At 53.3% G+C, this 9,076-nt stretch overlaps 1 pseudogene; it reads right to left on the bottom strand.

The window, feature by feature from the left end:
* Window positions 1-7,332: 7,332 nt before the first annotated feature.
* On the bottom strand, window positions 7,333-7,948 carry LOC128595963 (rho-related GTP-binding protein RhoQ-like; annotated as a pseudogene).
* Window positions 7,949-9,076: the final 1,128 nt, after the last annotated feature.

Genomic DNA, 9,076 nt, shown 5'->3' with positions numbered 1-9,076 from the left:
CATGCTCTGCTTTCTCACCCAAGTCCCCACCCTAGGCTCTGGTGAGGACACAGACCTGGCAGGTGTTAGCTGCCCAGCACCCATTCTTCCCCCATCATGGCATAAACTGGGAGCTGCCTTCAAGAATTATCACGCTCTTGTTATGTGCACATTTCTGGGTGGTAAGGCCATGCGGGAGCTAAGTGGACTAGATCTCCCCTCCCCCCACCCCAGGGGCAGCCTCAGGGACAAACACTGACTCCTGACCCAGATCTGAACCACTGGGTCCCCCCAAGAGAGAAGACAGGGCAGGAGGAGCAGCTGGGGACATTCCCTGGTGGCAATAGCTTGGTTCCCTGGACGTGGATTCTTCAGCCTGGTCCACTCAGCTCCCCTAGTGCTACCGACCTCCATGAGCCCAACAAGAGATCCTTCTTTCCCCAGCAAAGCTAGCCAGAGCCAGAGCCAGAGCCAGAGCTAGGTCTTCCCGATGCCACCACAAGCCCCAACTGGCGTGGTTACCTGCAGTAACAAACGCCAACTCCAGCCAGCCCAGGCTCCCAAGGGGCACTTAGCAGAGTGTGAGGATCCTCACAGAACCCAAGAGCAGAGTTTCACTTATAATTAGGATGAGGCTGGAGGCAGACCACAAAAGCCCCCTGCTCTAACCTGAACGTTGTGTCCTCCCAAATTCCTACCTCAAAATCTTAACCCTCAAGGTGATGATATTAGGAGGCAGGGCCTTTCAGAGGAGATTAGGTCACAAAAGCTGTAGGGAATGAGTGCCCTTATCATGAAAAGAGACCCCCTACCAGCCACCATGCATGGACACAGCAGGAGGCACCACCCTCCCCAGACAGCAACTTGCCAGGACGTTGATCTCAGACTCCCCAGCCCCTCCAACTGTGAGAAATAAATTTCCATTGTTGATAAGCTACCCAGTCTGTGGTATTTAGTTACGGCAGCCCAGATGGACCAGGACATCACTCTCCATTGCCTAACACATCTGCTTCAGTCACCTCTGTCCACCAGCTGCCTTCCTCTGCTCAGGGCTGGTAAAAACAAACCACTCCCAAGTATATGTCTTATACTCCAGCCGCCCAGAAAAAAGGGTGTGCTCCCCCATGAATTCCTGCCTGCAAGTTTGCGCACGCTTGCATGCACACACACACAGACCTAAGCCAAATTCCCAGGGAAGGGCTCTGATTGGACAAGACCTAATCCCTTCACTCAGCTGTGCTAAGGAGTCCCATCATCCCATCATCCTGTGGGATTGCCAGCCCCAGGCTAGCCCCTGCCTTTGGTGAATAAACAGCATGGCCCTGGGATCTGGGACAACATGACAGTAGCTGTTCATCTGAGCCATGCTCTTCAGACAACTCTGTCCCTAGGAACCACAGGAGAACCTCATTACCGATAAAGTGCAGGCCCGTGTCATCAGGCCTGGGGTAAGGCCCGTGAGCCTGTGTCTCCAACAGCATGACAGAGCCGAGAAGGAGGACATTCTCACCCCATCATTGGTCTCATGGAGCAGGCAGGGTGCCCCATCCCTCCCTCCCAGAAGAAGAAACCTGTTTGCTTAACAGCCAAGATTAAAAGCAAGGCTTCTAGCTAGTTGAGACATGATAAGGAATGAGTTGTCAATGGCATTTCGATGGGGCTTTTTTTACACAGGGACATTTAACACAGCCTACAAACCAAACCATTAAACTTGCAGCCAAGCAATTACTTTCAGCAAGGAATGATCAAATCAGATCAAATCAGACCTGAGCCTCACCCCGTCCTCTGCCAGGGATGATGACGGGACATCACGGATTGCTTGTTAACAGTGACTCTACATATGGGCGCAGCACTCTGCTCAGCCACACCCACTAGCCATGTCAAAGTGGTCTGCTTCGCCTGGCCCCCTGCCTACTCCCCAGAGTGTCCTCAGCTGTCCGTCTTGGGTCCCCTGTAAATCTCACTCCCTACATCCCTGAGTCCTGCCTTCACAGAGAAACAAGCACACTTGTACCCTCCCCTCTTGACACCTGCTCTTGTCCTGCCCGTCTGTGGCTTCCACTGCAGAGGTGCCAGACTGATGCCCATTTGGAGACCCTGGAGACCCTATAAACTGATGCTGTGAGGTTTCCCAGTGGCAGGCAGGGGTCCATCTTTCCCCCTGAAACAGGCATATAGGGGCCCTGGGAGGGCCACCTGGCTCTAGGCACAAGACTTCTGGGGGTTAATGCTGCATGCAGGATGGACCCTGGGGCCGGGGTTTCTTCTCAGCTCCCATGCTCAGGAGTAGCCTGTGACCCTCACTAGAAAGCAATTTCAGAGAAGGGAATCACATAACCCCCTCCCACCCTCCACCCTGCCCCCATCCCCAGAAAGAGCCCTCCTTGGGTCAGCAGCATAATCAGGACCAATTCAATCATAAGAAACAGAAAAACAACTCGCATGGCTGAAAAGCGTGGGCACGGCTGGATCTAGGGTGCAAACATTATCAAGATCAATTCCCCCTCTGTCTCCCAGCTCTGCTTTCCTCGGGCCAGCACGCTCCTGGGCTGGCCTATCTCAGTGTGGTGACTCTCATGACTCCAGGCTTACATCCCACCACTTTAGGAACAGGTGGAGACCACCGCTTTCCCTCAAGCTCTGGCAAAAGTCTTGGGATTAACTACCGCTAGTGTGGCTTGGATTATATGCCAAATAGAACTGTTCACAGGGGCCAGGGACATGGGGAGCTCTTACTGGCCAGGTACAAGTCACAGCCTGTCACCAGAACTAAGGACAGAGGGTGGAGGAAGAGAGCTCCCTAAAGGGAAGTTGAGGGGCTGCTAAAAGAAGGGGGGCAAGCAAATTAAAATTCAGCTGAAACAATGAAATCTTTGAGAACAACACATAGCTCTCATCAATGCGATTGCTACATGAAATAGTACTCTAAGCAGTTCTGCAACAGGCTCAAGGACTACCATGTCCCGGGTGATTCTAGATAACGTAGCTGAACGGCACACACCATGCTCAGATGACTGAATGTCTTGGTTTAGGGTTGCCCCAGGTGCAGATCCTGAGACAAAAATCTGAGCTAAAGTCATTGGACGGGGAGGTCGTGACCATCTGAAGGGAGAAAGTGAGAGAGGGAAGGAAAGATGCCCAGTCAGGGTGTGTCACCACTGTGGGGGATTAGAACTAATCCAGTGGGGCACTAATCCCTCCAGGGAGTCCCACTGGGAACGCCAGTGTCCCACGGGAGCCGTTCTACCCAAGGCCATGGCTCTGGCACTGCTGAGAGCTGCTTCTGGGCTGCTGATTCCCGGCACTTTCTGTGCTTAGTGACGAAGGGGCCCTTGGACGGGGACAGGAAGGTGCTGACCATCGGAAGTGGGACCAACACTCACTACAGTGGGAAGGACAAGAGGACAGGCAGGGGGCTGACAACAGCCCCTACACCAGTTTCACAAACTGAACCACACTGTCACGGAGGTTGTAAAGATGTCACAACCTTGTCCTTCCTCCAGGTCTATGAGGGGGTATCATCTCCAAGCTCTTTACAAAGACATAGTTAGTAAAGTTTTTGATAGAGAAAATGCTGAGTAAAGTTACTTTATGGGGTTTCAAAGTTAGAACTGTCTTCTTGGAGAATGATATTTTATCCTTGTTTGGTATTATTCTCACTAGGGATTCCAAAACATTTTTATAAATAACATGGCATCTAAGCCACCCCGAGAAGAGAAAACTGAATTTCAAGTGTTTTTGTTTTTTGTTTTTGTTAAGTTTGTGTCTCTTTTTTTAAGATCCAAACTACTTGCATAACCTTCTGGAGACAAAGTCACTGATGGATTTTTGCTATTTTAATTCAATGGTTCTGACTTTTGTCTCCATGTTGCCACAGCAAATGTAAAACTCAGCCTCTTATGTATTACCTTGGTCGGTCCCCAGAGGCTGTCCCCAAGTGTTTTCATCCCAAAGAGATAAAAACTGGGGGTCAAAGAGGGAAGACTTTGCTCAGAGAACCTGAGCTGGGGATTAATCGTTAGACACAAGAGTCTTCCCCACTGCAGGCTGTTAACCCGACATTCACAGGGCACTTCACCGTTTAAGAAGCAATTTAATGTACATCATCTCGTGTGACCCTCCCTGAGAGACAAGGACATGAATTATGACTTCTACTCCACGGTGCAGGAGGTTCTGAGGTTGTGGGAAGAGGAGAAAAAGTTTGCCGCGAGGGTTTAAGTCGACGCTAAACCCACCGGGTCCTGTGTAAAGGTCATCCCAACACGTCAGGAATTGGGCCCCAGGTGCTTCATTTCACATAAATTAGTAAAATTATTAAATTGAAACATCTGACATTGTTATTTTAGTGGTCAAAATGATCACATCACAGCAAATTCTCGTTTCTCATGGGTCAAAACAGTCGAATATTAGCAATTTCACATGACTCGACCTAGTAGAAAACAGTCTGAAGAGCAGATGTGAGCGAGCAAAACCATTGAGGAAAAAGCCTCCGTTGACACTGCCACTTCAAGTAGCAAAGGGTGTGCAGAAAGGTGTGAGGGCCGCCTACCGGGATGCCGGGCCTGCTGTGCTGTTCATGTGGCGTTCACTGGACCAGTTTGGGAGCCAAGGAGCCGCGTCACACAGAGAGTGCCAGGGACACCAATCCTGAGGTCATGCCATGGAAACCCTGGGGCCCAGGGGCTCTGAGTCCATTGTCCCCTCCTTCAGCCCACTACCCACCCACAGGACCTGGGCAGAGGGTAGGAAGCAGCTCTCACCTGGACTCGGGCAAGGCATGGGAAATCGTCAGAGGGGCCACAGACGGAGCAAGGGAGCCGATGTGTCCCTGGAACCACCCCCACCGCCTGGCAGCAACGAGCTACCCTGAGAATCCCGCAGCAGAAGCTGCTGCTGACTCAGAACTCACCACTGTTGTAAGACTGTTTGATGTGGGGTGGGAAGGGAAGGGGAGGGGAGGGGAGGGGAGGGGAGGGAAGTCTGTTTATTCTTTCCCTGCACCAAGCTCAATGTTTCAATGAAGCATTTGCAGGAACAAGCCCCACCAAGCATCATCCTGGCTGCGTTATTTCTCATTGTATTATTGCTTAATTGCAGAGCAACAGAGTGTGTAATTTCGGGGTTGTGATGCCCAGGGGACCAGAATGATTGGACTTTCCTTGCAAAGCCCCACAGTTGGGGAAAACCAGTCTGTAGACCACAGCGGGGTCCAGCCTCCTTCTCCAGCTGCCCTGTTAGATAGCTCACATCTCTCCACGGCAGAGAGAGCAAAGACTCCTTGGATCGCATCTCACGTTACCTTTGAAACAGAACAGTCCTCTAGAGAGCCGTGTAGCTCAGGACCGCCCCTGCATGCCCACCGCCAGGCTGCATGGGCACCAGGGAAGCACAGACAATCACAGCTTAGATCCTGGCTGTTAGAGAGCCAGTGTCTGGGGCAGGGAAGACACGTCAGCAGAGTTACTCAGAGATGGAGATAGCTGAGAAGGTTGCATTGAGAAGGGAACTCTAGACCCAAGTCTCTATTTGAAAAAAACGCTAGGTCAGTGAGGGGCTGTGAGACTGGCCAGGAGCTGCCCAGACCTTGCTTCTCTCGGGTGTCACTGATTTGTTGAGAAATGCTTCCAGAACAACCTATCGAGGGAGAAGCAGGATTCAGAGAAGTGGGGTGGGTAAACAAGGGTGAGACTTCAGATGACGTCCCAGGCTGGACCTGATCCCTTGGGAGGACCCAGAGCAAGAATTACAACTGGGAGTGTAACCTGCCCCGAGGCTGTGGTGCCAGCCGTCCTTCTGGGCAGTCGTTGGCTGTTGGCCGCTCTGAGGTGGGAAAACAGAAAGCTCACAGGGCATCTCTGTGTGCATGGGAGGAGCTCAGCAGCCAAGAACAGCCTCTAAGAGGCTGCAGGTGTGATCTGAGAGCCGAAAGCACAGAGAAGCTGGCGGACAGGTGCATGGGGTCTGGGAAAGTGATCCAGGAGGGACCGGTGGGCACAAGGCTCAGGCTGGAACACCAAGTGACTTGATCTTGACCGTGAGAGGTGGACAGACGGAGCGTTGTCGAACTCAGGCCTGAACACATAACCCCAAGCATAATTAGCCACTTTCTATGTCCCCTCTCCAGTTAGTGTAAGCCCTCCAACTTGCTTCTTCCTTTTTTTTTTTTGTATATATGTACTTTTCATATAAGATGAATATGAGGGTACAAATGATTAGGTTACATTGTTTGCTTTTCTAAGATAAAGTTCACGTTGTAGTTTAGCCCTTCATCCAAGGGGTGTGTTGTGCCCCCTTAGACTGTGCCCATTAGGTGAGAGCTCACCTGGCCCCTCCCTCCTCCCTCTCCCCTCCCCTCACTGTAATAAACTTGTGTTTTTCTCTAGTTGGGTGTATGGTTTTTCATCTACCGGCTTCACATCAGTATTGAGTACTCTGGATACCTGCTTTTCCATCCTTGTAATACTTTACTAAGAAGAATGTGTTTCAGCTCCATCCAGGTTAATATAAAAAATGTAAAATCTTCATCTTTTTATGGCTGAATAGTGTTCCATGGGGTACCTATACCACAGTTTGTTAATCCATTCCTGGGTTGGTGGGCATTTAGGTTGCTTCCACATCTAGGGGATTATGAATTGAGCTGCAATAAACAATCTAGTGCAAATGTCTTTATGATAAAATGCTTGTCTTCCAGGTAGATGCCTAGTGATGGGATTGCAGGATCAAACGGAAGGTTTAATTTGAGTTCTTTTTTTTTTTTTTTTTTTTAGAAAGCACCTTAAGCTTTAATATAGAAATATTTAGGTTACACTTAATTTGTGCTCAAGTAATAATAAAACGTTTGTTCTTTTTTGATCTCATACATTCTCTCCTCGGGTATGGCCCATCTCCTGTACACTTGGAGCAACCTTTGGCGACGTGGCCGGCCTTCTTATTTCACCTCTGTGGATACACTGGGATAGAAAGCAACTCACATACAAGAACAATTAATCGGAGCAAAGGGAGAAAATATTTCTCTGTGCAGAAATGTATAGGGTCAAAGGCAAGCAGTTCCATTTACAGCACTGTTTTTTATGTGGTTACACGATGTGATTGTAGCTTTTTAAACTATGAAACCCCTGAGAGATTGTACCTTCTAGTTGAAATAAGGTATTTATAATAGGTTGTGGCTTCAGATGCTGTTTACTGCTTCTTAGACCTTTAAGAAACATTCTTAATGAACTTTGTAGAATTCTGAGGACAGGTTTTGTTTTGTTTTGTTTTCAAGTTTTAAACCGCTTCATTATGTATGAGAGGTCTGGGTAGAACTGTAGCATTTCATATGCCTTCTGAGAGAAACAGACAGTTTTCTTGGCCTCACGTCATCAAACAACAGTTTATACATCTTGATCCTATTCTTTTTTTTACTGTGTGTTTCTTTGGAGTTAAAATGGCTATGATAACCTCATCAAAAACAGTCTTCAGTCCCTACTGGGTTAAAGCTGAACATTCCACAGAGCAGCATGCTCCTATCTCTTTTGCTAGTTTCTGTCCTCGTTCCACACATAAGGTTTTTCTTTCATATCCTTCAGTCTTGCTAAAGTTTTGGGGTCATCTCGGAGATCAATCTGAGTCCCTATTAATAAAAAGGGTACATTGGGTGCGTATTCCTTAAGCTCTGGTACCCACTCCTCTTTGACATTTTGACATGAGGCTGGATTTACCAGAGAGAAGCATCTCAGGAAGACATGGGTCATTGGGTAAGATAAAGGCCTCAGACGGTCCTAGTCTTCCTGTCCTCCGGCCAGTCCCAGGAGGTGCTGCTTGCCCCCACGGTGACGCTGACTGCGCAGTGGTGGAAGACGGTGGGCACGTACTCCTCCGGGAAGGCGTCGTTGGCATAGCTCGTGAGTAGGCACGTCTTGCCCACCGCCCGGTCGGCGACCACCACGCACTTGAGCATCAGCGCGCCGGGCCCGTGAGCCATGCTGCGGCCGGCCGGCCTCCGGGCATGGTCCCCCCGGGGCCCCCGCCCCGGCCCCAGCCCGCCTGCGGGGTCCGCCCCGTCGCCGCCGCTCCGCGCAGCAGGGCCGTCCCCCCGGCCCCATGCAGCGGCTCCCCTCGCCGGAGCGGAGGAGGCGGCGGGCCCGGGGCGCTGCCGCCGCCTCGGTCGCTGCCCGGATCCCCGCCCCGGCCCCGGTAGCTGTGCCCGTCCGGTGCCCACGCCGCTCGGCGCCCGCGCCCTCTCCCTGGCCCGGCCTCCCCAGGAGGATCCACGGGATCATAAGACCGTCCGGCCTCGGGGGAGACGGCAATTCCGGGGAGCGCAGCGGAGGGGAGGGGCCTGGCGGCTCTCCCCGCCCCGCGCCGGCCGCGACCCCTGCCGGCTGGACCCGCGGAGCGCGGACTCAGGCGGCTCTCCCCGCCCCACGCCGGCCGCGACCCCTGCCGGCAGGACCCGCGGAGCGCGGACCCAGGCGCCTCCCCGCCCCACGCCGGCCGCGACCCCTGCCGGCAGGACCCGCGGAGCGCGGACCCAGGCGCCTCCCCGCCCCACGCCGGCCGCGACCCCTGCCGGCTGGACCCGCGGAGCGGACCCAGGCGCCTCCCCGCCCCGCGCCGGCCGGACCCGCGGAGCGGACCCAGGCGCCTCCCCGCCCCACGCCGGCCGCGACCCCTGCCGGCTGGACCCGCGGAGCGGACCCAGGCGCCTCCCCGCCCCGCGCCGGCCGCGACCCCTGCCGGCTGGACCCGCGGAGCGGACCCAGGCGCCTCCCCGCCCCACGCGGGCCGCGACCCCTGCCGGCTGGACTCGCGGAGCGGACCCAGACGCCTCCCCGCCCCGCGCCGGCCGCGACCCCTGCCGGCTGGACCCGCGGAGCGGACCCAGACGCCTCCCCGCCCCGCGCCCCGCCAGCCGCCGCTGCGCGTCCCCGCCCCTAATTTGAGATCTTTGAGGATTCTCCATACTTCCTTCCAAAGAGGCTGAGTTAGTTTGCAGTCCCACCGGCAGTGTAGACGTGTTCAGTCTCCCGCTTTATCTGGCTGGTCCCGAGCTCAGGCAGATCCACCTGCCTTAGCCTCCCAGAGCACTGGGATTACTGGTGTGAGCCAAAGTGCC

This window comes from Nycticebus coucang, chromosome 10 (genome assembly GCF_027406575.1).
Source record: "Nycticebus coucang isolate mNycCou1 chromosome 10, mNycCou1.pri, whole genome shotgun sequence".
Classification (NCBI taxonomy): Eukaryota; Metazoa; Chordata; class Mammalia; order Primates; family Lorisidae; genus Nycticebus; species Nycticebus coucang.
This window is presented reverse-complemented; position numbering and strand designations above follow the sequence as displayed.